We start from the raw sequence: 13,465 nt of genomic DNA, 5'->3' as shown, positions 1-13,465 counted from the left end.
CTAAACTAATTTTTTTAAAAAAAATTTAAAAATAGAAAAGCAAAAGAAAAACACATGTGTATGTATCATAAAGTTCAGGTTAGAAGGTTATTTTGGAATTTAATGTATTGGACATCTCACTGTGATGGTGAATAGGTTAAAAAAATCTATATAAAAAATGAACCAGAATAGTGGGAACGAGTAAATATAAAAGTTGTATCTATGAAGTTGTGATGGTTCTTCTCTTGTTGTGCTTTATTTTTTTTTTTCTTCCTTCCTGGTCGGTTTTCTGGGAGAGGGGCCTGCCATGTGGGTTTTTAGTCAATAATGTTTCCTGAGTTAAATCCTCTTGCCCCCCTCAAGGAGGAGGGCTCTGAGGAAACCGGTTTTTTTAGGCTTTTGTTCTCTGGATGTTTTTATGTTTCTTTTTTTTTTTTTTCTCTCGCCTTGACAGTTTTTCATGGTTTTTGGAGGTTTAGAGGAAAGCAAACTGCACACTGCCCTCCCTTCAGAGAGAAGGCTCAGATTGTTCCCTGTGGGTGTTGCAGAGCTGCTGGCAGAGCAGGTTCTGAGTTGCGGTCCCTGGGGATGCAGGATTTCCTCCTTGTACCCAAAACCACGGTGGCGGCTGCTCTCTGGTCAGTTCCAGACCTCCAGAGAGGTTCCAAGCAGCAATCTCACACTGAGATTTTCACGCTGGCCCAGATGGATTGCCTGGTCTTTTGGGTCAGAGAGTGCTGTGCTGCACCTGGTCCTTCTGGGTCTAAGAGAAACAGGTGGCACGCATTGGGTCTAAGAGCATTGGGCTGGTGTGCACCTCGCCCTGGGTAGGGTGTGGGGCATGCACCTCTCAGGTTCTGTGCTCTGGTGAGGCTCCCAGCCTCTCATAGGATTCGGACCCCAAGCATTCTCAGGCGTGCTGGTTGCTCAGCCCAAGACCTGGTTTCTCCTCAGCACTCTCTCTTGCTCAGCACCAGGGAAGGATGTCCTGGGTCTGGGAACATAAGCCCCTTTCCCTAACTGCCCCAATTCCCACAATTTTCCCCCACAATCTTTTGCTCTTTTTGAGTGCTTTCAAACAGACGCCTAGTTAATGCTGGTCCCCAGTCACAGGGCACTCTCATATTGGGGTATTACTTCCCAATGGGTCACCTCTGCTGGCTCCCTCCCCCTTTTGTTTATCTTCCAATATCAGTCCGATGTTCCCACTCCGCTTTACCTGCCCACTGGCATTTTCGCTCCCGTAGAGACCCAGACGTGTATAATTCTGATCTCAGGCTAATTTCATGGGTGATCGGAGTTCTTTGGTAGGTTATCAGCTCACTTTAGGGTACAGGTTGAAATGGCGCCTCCTCCTACTTCCCCACCATCTTGTCTCTCCCCTGGTCTCTTGTTTTTTGGGAGGTTTTTGATCACTGCTTCAATCTTGTTACTAGATATCAGTCTATTCAGGTTGTCAATTTCTTCCTGGTTCAATTTTGGGAGTTTATAGTTTTCCAGGAATGCATCCATTTCATCAGGTTGCTTAGCTTATTGGCATATAACTGTTCATAATAATTTCTGATGATTGTTTCTATTTCCTTGGTGTTCATTGTGATCTCTCCCTTTTCATTCATAATTTTATTAATTTGGGCTTTCTCTCTTTTCTTTTGGATTAGTGTGGCCAATGGTTTATTTTGATTAATCCTACGTTTTTGGTGATTATGAAAAAATCTGCTATAAACATTCACTTGCAGGATTTGTGTAAATTTAAGTTTCCAAATCAGTTGGGTAAATCATGAGAAACACAATTACCAGATTATATGTTAAGACTATCTGTTTCCTTAACAAACCACCAGTTGATCTCTTCAAGTAGATGTATTAGTTTGCATTCATACCAGAAATGTATGACAACAGTTCCTGTATCTCACTAGCATTTGGTACTATCAGTATTTTGAATTTTAGCCATTCTAGTAGGTGTGTAATGCTACATAATTGTTATTTAACTGCTACATATGCCTATTTATCCTTTTTCTATTTGTCATAATAAGGTCTATTTTCCATCCTTGCAGTTGTCATATTAATTTTATGCATTATCTATCCTTTGTACCTTAGCATATGTAACAAGAGAGTGTGCTTATGTATGTGAAGAATAGAAAATGGTAGCTAGGGAAAGCAAAAAAAATGGATATAATGAGGATGGAAAGCAATTACATTTGTTAAGGGTATCTAAAATAATATTAGAATTTGTTACATTTTTCATATTTGATCTTCCAAAACTTAAAAAGAAAAAAGATATATATTAGCTCAAATTTCACAGAAACAGAAATTGGGTGCCATTGACATTATATGAGACAGAATTTCCTGAAAACAATGGAACTGAACATTTGAGAACACACCTAATGACTTAATTCATTGAAGTTTGGCTATTTGCTATGATTACATTGTAGCAATACTCCATGCTCAAACCAAGATGGCACCAGAAACTCAGGGTCACAAGCCTCCCAGTCAGTTCTCAATGAAAGACTTTCACTAGAAGCTCTAATGGCAACACATTTAAACCCCTTTCACTCTGGAGAGATTCTTCTTTCCTTTCTGCTCTCCACTTCTTTAATAAACTTTAAAAAACACTTCAAAAAAGATCTCCTATTATTATTGTATTCATATCAATATGACTCTTTATCTTGATTAATAGTTTTCTTATGCAATTGGGTGCTCCCATATTGGAGGCATAGATATTCACAATTGTTAGATCATCTTGGCGGATAGTCCCTTTAAGAATTATGTAGTGTCCTTCTGTATCTCTGACTACAGTCTTTAGTTTAAAATCGAATTTATCTGAAATGAGAATGGCTACCCCAGCCTTCTTTTGAGGCCCATTGGCATGAAAGATGCTTTTCCATTCCTTCACTTTCAGTCTGGGTGTATCCTTAGGTTTAAAATGGGTCTCTTGTAGACAACATATGGAAGGGTCCTGTCATTTTATCCAATCTGCAACCCTGTGTCATTTTATGGGCACATTTAGGCCATTCACATTGAGAGTGATTATGGAGAGATAGGTTTTTATTGACATCGTGTTGCCTTTGAAGTATTTCTGTCTGTAGATTGTTTCTATATTTCTGTTCAATGATATTCTTAGGACTTTTTCTCTTTTATACGACCCCCCCCCCCCTTAATATTTCCTGCAGTGTTGGCTTGGTGGTTGCATAGTCTTTTAAGCCTTGCCAGTCTTGGAAACTCTTTATCTCTCCCTCCATTTTAAATGTCAGTCTTGCTGGATAGAGTATTCTTGGTTGCATGTACTTCTCATTTAGTACTCTGAATATATTTTGCCAGCCCTTCTTGACTTGCCTCTTCTTTGTGGAAAGGTCTGACGTTATTCTAATGGGCTTTCCTCTGTATGTAAGGAGCTTCTTTGTCCTAGCTGCTTTTAAGAGGGTCTGTCGTGAAACATAATTCCTCATTTTAACTATAAGGTGTCGTGAGGACTTTTGAGAATCTAAAATCTTGGGAGGAAATCTCTCCGCCTCTAGTACATGAAGTTGTTTCCATTCGTGAGGTTGATAAAATTTTCATAGACAACTTCTTCCACTATATCTTCTAGACTTCTTTCTTTTTCCTCCCCTTCAGGGATTCCAATAATTCTGACGTTGGAACGTTTCATGGCATCATTTATTTCCCTGATTCTGTTTTCGTGGCTTTTGAGCTGTTTGTTCCAGGCTTCCTCCTGATCCTTTCTCTCTATCTGTTTGTCCTCCAGATCACTAATTCTATCTTCTGTCTCAGTTACCCTAGCTTTTAGAGAATTTCGATTAGATTGGAACTCATTAAGAGCATTTTGAACATCATCCCTGGTGGCTTTCAGTTCTGCCCTAATCAATTCTCTTTGGTCATCCATGGCTTTCTCCAACTGAGCCATTGCCTGGATAATTGTTAGTCTGAATTCCTTTTGTGACATATTGGCTATGTCGATAACCATTAGCTCTGTTGCAGAAGGTCCATCCTCTGTATTTTTCTTCTGTTGGGTATTCCTCCTCCTAGTCATTTTGGTAAGAGAAGACTGAACAGATGCAGCCGGACTTATTGATTGTGGTGCATTCAAGGTGTTCCCTGGAATGCTTCTGTGCAATCAGGGTTCCCCACCCAAATGAGAGAAAAAAGAAAAGAAAAAGAAATAGAGAAGAAGAAAGAAAAAAAACGGAAAAGAAAAAAGGAAAAAAAGAGACAGAGAGAGATAGGGAAAAAAAGGGAAGATAAAAGAGAAGGCTGAGCCCAAATGGGCCACAAGGTAAGATTTGTGAAGTTTACAAACAAAATCAGACAAACAAAAAGACTGATAAAAGTATATGACCAGAGAAAAAAATATATATGTAAATAAGCAAAAAAAAAAAAAAAAAAAAAGGGAAGAACCTCATCAGAACGAACCCCAAGTATAAGATTTATATATTATCAGGACAAACACAAATTCACAGAAACACTGACAGAAGGAAAAATTTGGAGAGTGGTTATAAATTCTCAGTGTGGGTGTGGAAGGTTATTTTGATTCTTCCTGAATGTATCTTGATGTTTTTGTTAAGGGACTCAACTTTCCTAAGTTACAGGGGGATTAGAAACTGGTTTGCCTATAGGGGTAGCATTGATTGGGGAAAGGGGATTACCTTGAAGTTTAACTCTATATGTATAGTAGAAAATAAAAATTAAAAAAAGAATAAACTAGACTAGGGGTGCCTGGGTGGCTCAGTGGTTTAAGCCGCTGCCTTCGGCTCGGGTCATGATCTCAGGGTCCTGGGATTGAGCCCCGCATCGGGCTCTCTGCTCGGCGGGAGCCTGCTTCCCTCTCACTCTCTCTGCCTGCCTCTCTGCCTACTTGTGATCTCTCTCTGTCAAATAAGTAAATAAAATCTTTAAAAAAAAAAGAATAAACTAGACTAAACTAAGTTAAAATTAAAAAAGAATTAAAAAAATAGAAAAGCAAAAGAAAAACACGGGTGTATGTATCAAAAAGTTCAGGTTAGATGGTTATTGAAGAATTTGATGTACTGGATATCTCAGTGTGATGGTAAATAGGTTAAAAAATTATCTGTATGTATTAAAAAAAACCCAGAATATTGGTAAAGAGTTAAAAATAAAAGTTGTATTTGTGAAGTAGTGGTGGTTGTTCTCTTGTAGTCTTTTTTTTTTTTTCTTCCTTCCTGGTTGGTTTTCTGGGGGAGGGGCCTGCCAAGTGGGTTTTCAGACAATGATGTTCCCTGAGTTAGGTCCTCCCGCTCCCCTCAAGGGGGTGGGCTCTGAGGAAACTGTTTTTTTCAGGCTTTTGTTCTCTGGGGGTTTTTATGTTCTTTCATCTGTTTTCTCTCGCCTTGACAGCTTTTGATGGTTTTTGGAGATTTAGAGGAGAGCAAACTGCACCCCGACCTCCTCTCAGAGAGAAGCCTCAGAATGTTCTGCAAGAGCTGCTGGCAGAGTTGGTTCTGAGTCACTGTCCCTGGGGATGCAGGAGCTCCTTGTTGTACCCAAAACCAGGGCAGCGGTGGCTGTCTAGGCAGCTCCAGACCGCCAGAAAGGTTCCGAGCAGAGATTGCGAACTGAGATTTTCCCGCTGTCCAGGGCTGGGAATGTCTGGTTTTTCCGGATGCCAGAGGTCCAGGCTAGCGCCTATGAGCACCTCTCCCAAGGGAGGGTGTGGGACGTGTGCATTTCAGGATTGCCTTCTGGCCAGGTTCTCAGCCCCTCCTTGGAGCCAGATCCCACTTGTTCTTGGGCGTGCTGGCGGGTCAGGTGCACTGGCAGCTCAGGGATGGAGACCTGATTTCTCTGGCTCAGCGCCAGGTGAGGATGTCCTGGGTCCAGGGACTTAGGTCCCTGACCCTAACCGCCCAGGTTCCCACTATTTCCCCCTGTGATCCTTTGCTCTTTTTTTTTTTTTTTTTTTTTAGTTCTTTCAGCCAGACTCCAAGTTAACTCAGGGCACTCTCATATTGGGGTATTACTTTCCAATTGGTCACCTCTGGTGGCTCCCTCCCCCTTTTGTTTATCTTCCGATATCAGTCCGACGCTCCCAGTCGGCTTTACCTGCCACTGGCATCTTCTGCTCCTGTAGAGATCCAGACGTGGATAATTCTGATCTCAGGCTGATTTCATGGGTGGTCGGAGTTCTTTGGTAGGTAATCAGCTCACTTTAGGGTACAGGTTGAAATGGTGCCTCCTCCTACTTCCCCACCATCTTTCTCCCCAACCAAAGAAATTGAAAACTTTCTTTAAGTGCAATAAATGAATAATATGACAGTATTCAGAAATAACTCAATAATAACACATAGTTTTAGATTTGACAACTAGATGTTAGTCTACAGTTTGAGCGTTATCAATTCTCTAAATTATTTGTCTCTGGACTCTTGGGTTGTGCTTCATTGATTTCCAATCCACTCTTCTTAGGTAAAATATCCTAGTTCTTTACACCTCCACTAAAATTTCTCCTTTCCAAACCTATTCAATTTAATCATGTAATCTTACCTAAGTCCCCATGCTTTAAACTTATATCAAATTTGTGAGAAATGGACACACACAAAATATCTGAATTATCTCAAATCATTGACCTTTCTTATCCATTCTCCTCCCCCCAGCCAACTCTGCCCCCCCACATGCATTATTTAAGAGGGCCAAATGGTTTTCTTACCTTGAGAATGGAGGTGAAGAATTTGATGACAGTAGATCACATTTAAGTATAATATACCTAGAAAAAGGTGTATTAGTCAAAGGCAAACTAGTTTTGGACAATGTTGCAAGAGTTAAGACCTTAGAAACTTAGCAAATAAAATGGAACTTCCTTGTTTTCCTTGCCTTCTATCTTCATAAAGGCCTCTTTCCTTCCTTGAAGAGATGGCAGGAGATCCAGATTGAAAGACACAAAGCATCAAAAAGGAGATTGTTAGAAGTATTTAAAGATGATACGCTTAAATGGAGCCATGGCTTTCACACTTCAGTATCACAAAAACTCTGGGACACATAATACCAGGGAACCAGAGAGAGTTTAAATAATCTAGACAGTGTCATCATAACCATTCTGAATTATCTCATGGAGACATCTTCTCAGAATCCAAAAGAGTATCAATTTAACTGTTCTGGTAGGTACTGAACACTTCACTCAAATGTCTAAATTACAAGCAAATATTCCAAAGCTAAGGTGATTGGGCTGAATTCTCTCCATTTTTTTCATTATTAATAGCTTGAGAAAAACTGTTTTCTGGATGTTTCATCACCAGACACTTATGTCTTTTGTTCTCTAGAGAACAAATTAGTAACATTGGGAAGATTGCCAAAGGACAAAAAAGAGAAGTTTTTCCTGTGGTCATTTAATTTCTCATTTCAAGAATATTGTTAGTTTGAATCCTGTCATTATTCTTTTTCATTAATCTACTTATAACATTAACTAAATGCCACCAAGACATCTCATACAATTACCAATTTAATAAAAACATTGGGGAATTTGATAAGAAAATATGTTTTTTGTTTAACCTTTTATCAGTGCAATTGATATAAAAATCCAGCTTATGAAAGTGATTATTATGAAACCTTCTTTAACATACGGTTAGAAAAAAAGTTGGTGAAAATGCTTTATTCCAGATTGGGAGTTCTTAATCCTTAAACAGGCCATCCTTGTTTGGATAAATGATATATTACTTTCCTCTTTTAAAGCAACAATTCACTTTAAAACTTCAAAAAACATGGAAAATACTTCATCACTTATTACAAAAAAAAAAAAAAACAGAAGTGTTCCAATTCAATCTGAAAACATTGACATGCTCAATTTATCTCTGTGAACATCAGACTCTGAGGTCTCCAATGAATACTTCCTGTGATTACTGAAAATGGAAGTGAGTGAAAGTAAATAAAAATATTAACACCACATGTCCTTCCACCAACTAAAGAACAAGTGTTACATTTACATGTATATAATTATGAATGGATCGAAGTTAGATAACTAGGTCATGTTATTAAGCATATTTACTTCACTCTTTCACATCATAATATACTATGACCAGTTTCACCGTTGTGCAATCTGATTCTAATCATTTCATGGTAAGTTGATATAAATAAAAAGAATTTTAACTTCTTTTTTATATTAGTTTTATTTGGGGCCATTATGTACAGCTGTGCAATGGATAAATTTGTATAGAAATATTCTGGTGCAGCTCTACTTCAGAATAATTATCAAGAAGTGGACTTGCTACATCAAGGGACAAAAATCCATATTGACAAATAACCTACATGATGAAAATTTTTAAAGATTTTATTTATTTGAAAGAGAGAGAGAGACAGCATAAGGAGGGGATATGAGAGGAAAAGGGAGAATCAGACTCCCCACTGAGCAGGGAACCCAAAAAAGTACTTGATCTCAGGATCTTGAGATCATGACATGAGCCAAAGGCAGAGGCTTAACCAACTGAGCTCCCCACGTGCCCTTTAAGATGGATTCTTTAACACTCTGAGTATCAACGTAAGACAGTGTATCTATTTCACCACCCCTGTGAGTGTCTTCTGATATGTATGCATGTATGTATCCATGTACATGAGCTTTTATGTTAAGATGCATGTAAAAAAAAAAAAACTAAACCAGTTATGGACTCCACCACAGTATCACTCTAACCACCACAATCTGAAATTTCACTTTTTTCTTTTTGTGTGTGTGTGAAAGTGTGTGTGTGTGTTTGTGTGCGTGTGTGTGAGTAATTAGAATGAAGACTATAGTTAAGATGATTGAGATATTATATGAGCGTATCACAGGTTTTAAGATTTTATTTATTTATTTTATTTGAGAGAGAGACAGAGAGAGAGAGAATGGGGGGGAGAGGCAAGAGGGAGATAATCTCAAGCAGACTCAATGCTGAGGGTAGAACCAGATGTGGAACTCTCTCTCATGACCCTGAGATCATGTCCAAGTGGAAAAGCCAAAAGTAGGATGCTTAACTAACTGAGCCACACAGGTGCCACACAGCTTTTCTTGATTATACTACATTTCAAATATAAAACTTGTCAACTGGAATTTCCTGATATACTCTGTTTCTCTTTGGGGAATTAAACTATGGATTCTGAGATGAACACTTCCTGTGACCATGGAAAATAAATAAGTAAATATCAATCGTATACTGTATAATGAAATATCATCATTTTATATGAAGAAATGAGGTTACTTACTTGAATAGACAAAATTGATTCATTCAACTAATTAATTTATGTGCTTGCTATGTATTAGGTACTATAACAGAAATGGTTGACGCACTAGTAATCAACATAGAAGCTCTCTGACAAATGATACCTGAATTAAGTTAGTGATGAGGATTATATGAGTTAATACATTCAAAGTGACTAGCTTACCAATATTATGGATTTTGTTTTGTTTTGTTTTCTGAAGACAGTGTGTGCCTATTAGCTTTTAGTTGAGCAAACTTAATGAGAGAAGTTCAGTGCTCTGGTAATTTCTCTAAAATTTACTGGAGGAAAAAAATGAAAAATAAAATTTACTGGAGGATAGGTTCACAGGTGCTATTAATGACTTCAGCAGAGTTTCTCATTTTCTGGTTTCTCTTTCCCTTCTCAGTAGTGAAAAGTGGTTGATTTGTTGGAGGATGATGTGTTGGGGGCAGGTAATAACAACAACAACAACAGTAACTATAATAGCAATAATACAAACCTTCTAGTTTCCTTATAAAGGTAGATAAAGTCCCATATGCAAACATCAGAAGAAAGCACAGGACAGGTAGTGTCAACCCTGCAGTTGAGCATTGATACTACGTGTGTAGTTTTTAAATGGCTCTAAGGTCTTTTCACATGTGTTATCAAATTAAATTCCCACAAGCCTATATAATAAGGATAATCCTCATTTTTCCTCAGTTGAGAGAACAGACTCAAAGAAAATAATTTTAAATAATATTTGAGGCTAAGAGAGGTCAAATGATCTGCTAAAGCTATCCAATGAAGAATGCAACGATTTTTAATCCAAGGACAAGGAAGGTGAAACAATTGTAATGTTAAAAATCATGAAAAAAAGAAAAAGAGAGAAAGAGATGGAACTGGATAAATGCACTTGCCCCTGCCAGAAGAATTTCCTCAGGAGGAACAACACTGCATACTGAGAGGTTCTGAAGCAGCAGCATCAGTTTCCCTCAGAACCAATAGTGACCACCATTAGCAAGTCCTCGCAGGCCCCCACAGGGCTCAAAGTGGCTGGCTTCCAGCTTCCATGCGTCTGAGACCGCTCTTCCTCTGCACTGTGCAAGCAGTGGTGGGAGATAAGAACAAAAACCTTCTCAGAGATTTAGGACAGTAGTCTAGTGTTGATGCTCAGGATGCTCAGGGTTTTTCATTAGGCATAGAATTCAGAGCCCAGAGCAGTTGTGACCTGGGCAGTCATGGTGAGCATTAGGCCTGGAGGGACTTCTATATAAGACATTGAGGAAGGACCTGAGGAGAGCACACATTCTCTTTGGGCTGCATAATTAAGAAAACACTTCCCAAGTGAAGAGCCACCCTGGTGTTCAACATCCTTGTGCTCATCTTTTGCTCAGTTGCACTTTTGTGCTGCATCAGGAATGGGACAGAACAGAGACACCTATATGGTCAAGAAGTTCCCACAGGGAAAGCTCAGAAAGACTGCTCTCTGAAAACAGACCCAGAGCCAGAGAACACACTCTGTCCCAAACCAGTGAGTTGCTGCACAGCCTGGAAAAGTGACCTTGACATCTCCATCTGTAACAAGAAGGTGCTAAACAGCTATTCTTATTCTTATTCTTATCTTCAAATTTTTGACTTCCTTCCTTTCAATAGCAAGATCGATGAGGACTTTAACATGACACCATCTTCCCAAAAGTAAGGAGGTGAATTTAAGAGAATCAGTTGCCTTAGAGAAAGCAGTTCCTTCATTCAATAAACATTGAAAGTGAGAAACAGGCAAGAGACAGGGGTCAACTACTTGAAACAGTAGTTTTATTTAATTTCTAAGGTACACTTTCTTATTTCACCCTCTTCACCTGATACTGTTCTTTCTGGTTACCTTTTCTGGAAATTCTTCAATTCACTGTCCCTTTCCCTTTGGATATTCTTGCTCTCTCTGTTCTGATTCTGTCCAGAACTTTATCCAGGATCAGGGCCATAAACGCCAAGTACAACCAGAAAATGGCCATTTCATTTCTATTTCTGTCCTGTTCTCTGGACTTGGACATCAGATTTCTTATTCAATAACTGTTTTTGGCTAATAGACATCCCAATCTTACCCATTCTAAACTGAACACTTGCCTCTCCTCCTGTGTACATTTCTCAGTCCACCCCATCTCAGAAAGTGTAAACTCCATTTTTTTCAATGTCTTGGCTCAATTGAACTTGAAGTTAATATTTTAAAAAAAATATTTCACTTCTCTTATAAATCCAAAAGCACCATCAAGTCCTTGCCTTTATAATAGAAAATATGTCCTAAACTCAGCCCACTCTCCACCCCATCATCCTCCTAACTCACATTACTTCTCCAATCTTTTCACTTCTTCATTTTCCACACAGATATTTGAGTAATTCTTTAAAAATGAGTACTGGGTGTTATAGGCAACTAATGAATCATTGAGCACTACATCAAAAACTGATGATGTACTATATGTTGGCTAACTGAGCATAATAAAAAAAATAAAAACATGTCTTTCTAGAAATCCTCCCATTACTCTCCATGTCACTTGAGAGCACAGAATCCTTACCCAGGACCAAAATAATTGAGCCCCATTGAACTCTCCAGACTAATTTCTACCACATCCATACTTTCTTACTCCACTTCAGGAACATAGAACCCTTTCCTAGTTTTCAACAATAATCCTGCCTTTATACATTTCATATTTATAGTCAACATTTTCCCAGAAAGTTCCCCTGTTGTTAGGGAATTTATTCTAGCCACTATTATTAACTAATCTCAAATCTTAGGTAGTTAATACCGAAAAAATAAATTCCTCTGTCAGGCAGAATAACATGTGACTGTTCCTCGTCAAATTGTTCTTTAACTGATGGTGATCCAAGCAGTCACTCAAAGATCCAGGTCCCTTCCATAAAATGACTCTTTTCAGGTCTCTACATATGGTCTGATAAGTTATTTATATCCAGGCCTTAGTAAGGGAAAAAGAGAGAAAGGAAGAATGAAGGCTTATGTACCATAAGTAAATAATAGCACCCTTATTGATGTCCTAAAAGATGTTCTGTGCACATGGGATGTATTTGCAGTGACATCTAAATGAATGCCCTGTCCATATAAAATGACCCTCCACTGATATTCCGCAAGATGTCCTGTTCATATAGGATTTCTTTCCATTGAGGCCCCTAGGGTTGTCATAGCCACATGGTTTCATCCGGTTGGAAGAAGATTGAGATATATAGTCCTAAGGGGGCAAACACATACAGGAACATCTCCATACAATGATAAGACAATATTCATTTCTAATAGAATACTGCCCATCTCTGCGACATTCAGTCCCTTTAAAAAAATAATAATTTCTTTTAAGTGTACCAGAATCCATTGTTTATGTACCACACCCAGTGCTCAATGCGATATGTGCTTTCCATAATACCCACCACCAGGCTCACCAACCTTACACCCCCTTCCCCTTCAAAATTCTCAGATCGTTTTCCAGAGTCCATAGTCTCTCAAGGTTCATCTCCCCCTCCAATTTCCCCCAACTCCCTTCTCCTCTCCATCTCTCCTTGTCTTCCGTGTTATTTCTTAAGCTCCACGAATAAGTGAAACTATATAATTGACTCTCTCTTCCTGACTTACTTCACTCAGCACAATCTCTTCCAGTCCTCTCCATGTTGATACAAAATATATGGTCCACACCTTCCTTATCCATTCGTCTGTTGAAGGGCATTTGGCTCATTCCACAGTTTGGCGACCATGGCCATTGCTGCTATGAACATTGGGGTAAAGATAACTCTTTTTTTCTCTACATCTGTATCTTTGGAGTAAATACCCAGTAGTGGAATTGCAGGGTCATAGGGAAGCTATATCTTTAATTTCTAAGGAATCTCCACACAGTTTTCCAAAGTGGATGCACCAACTCGCATTCGCACCAACAGTGTAAGAGGTTCCCTTTTTTCTACATCCTCTCCAACACACGTTGTTTCTGGTCTTGCTAATTTTGGCCATTCTAACTGGTGTAAGGTGATAACTCAATGTGGTTTTAATTTGAAATGCCCTGATGGCCAGTGATGATGAACAAGTTGTCTTGTGTCTGTTAGCCCTTTGTACATCTTCATTGGAGAAGTGTCTGCTCATGTCTTCTGCCCATTTCTTCATATGATTATCTGTTTTGTGTGTGTTGAGTTTGAGAAGTTCTTTATAGATCCTGGATATCAGCCTTTTGTCTGTACTGTCATGTGAAAATATCTTCTCCCATTACATGGGTTGCCTCTTTGTTTTGTTGACTGTTTCTTTGCTGTGCAGAAGCTTTTGATCTTGATGAAGTCCCAAAAAATCACTTTCACT

This window comes from Meles meles, chromosome 16 (assembly GCF_922984935.1).
Source record: "Meles meles chromosome 16, mMelMel3.1 paternal haplotype, whole genome shotgun sequence".
Classification (NCBI taxonomy): Eukaryota; Metazoa; Chordata; class Mammalia; order Carnivora; family Mustelidae; genus Meles; species Meles meles.
This window is presented reverse-complemented; position numbering follows the sequence as displayed.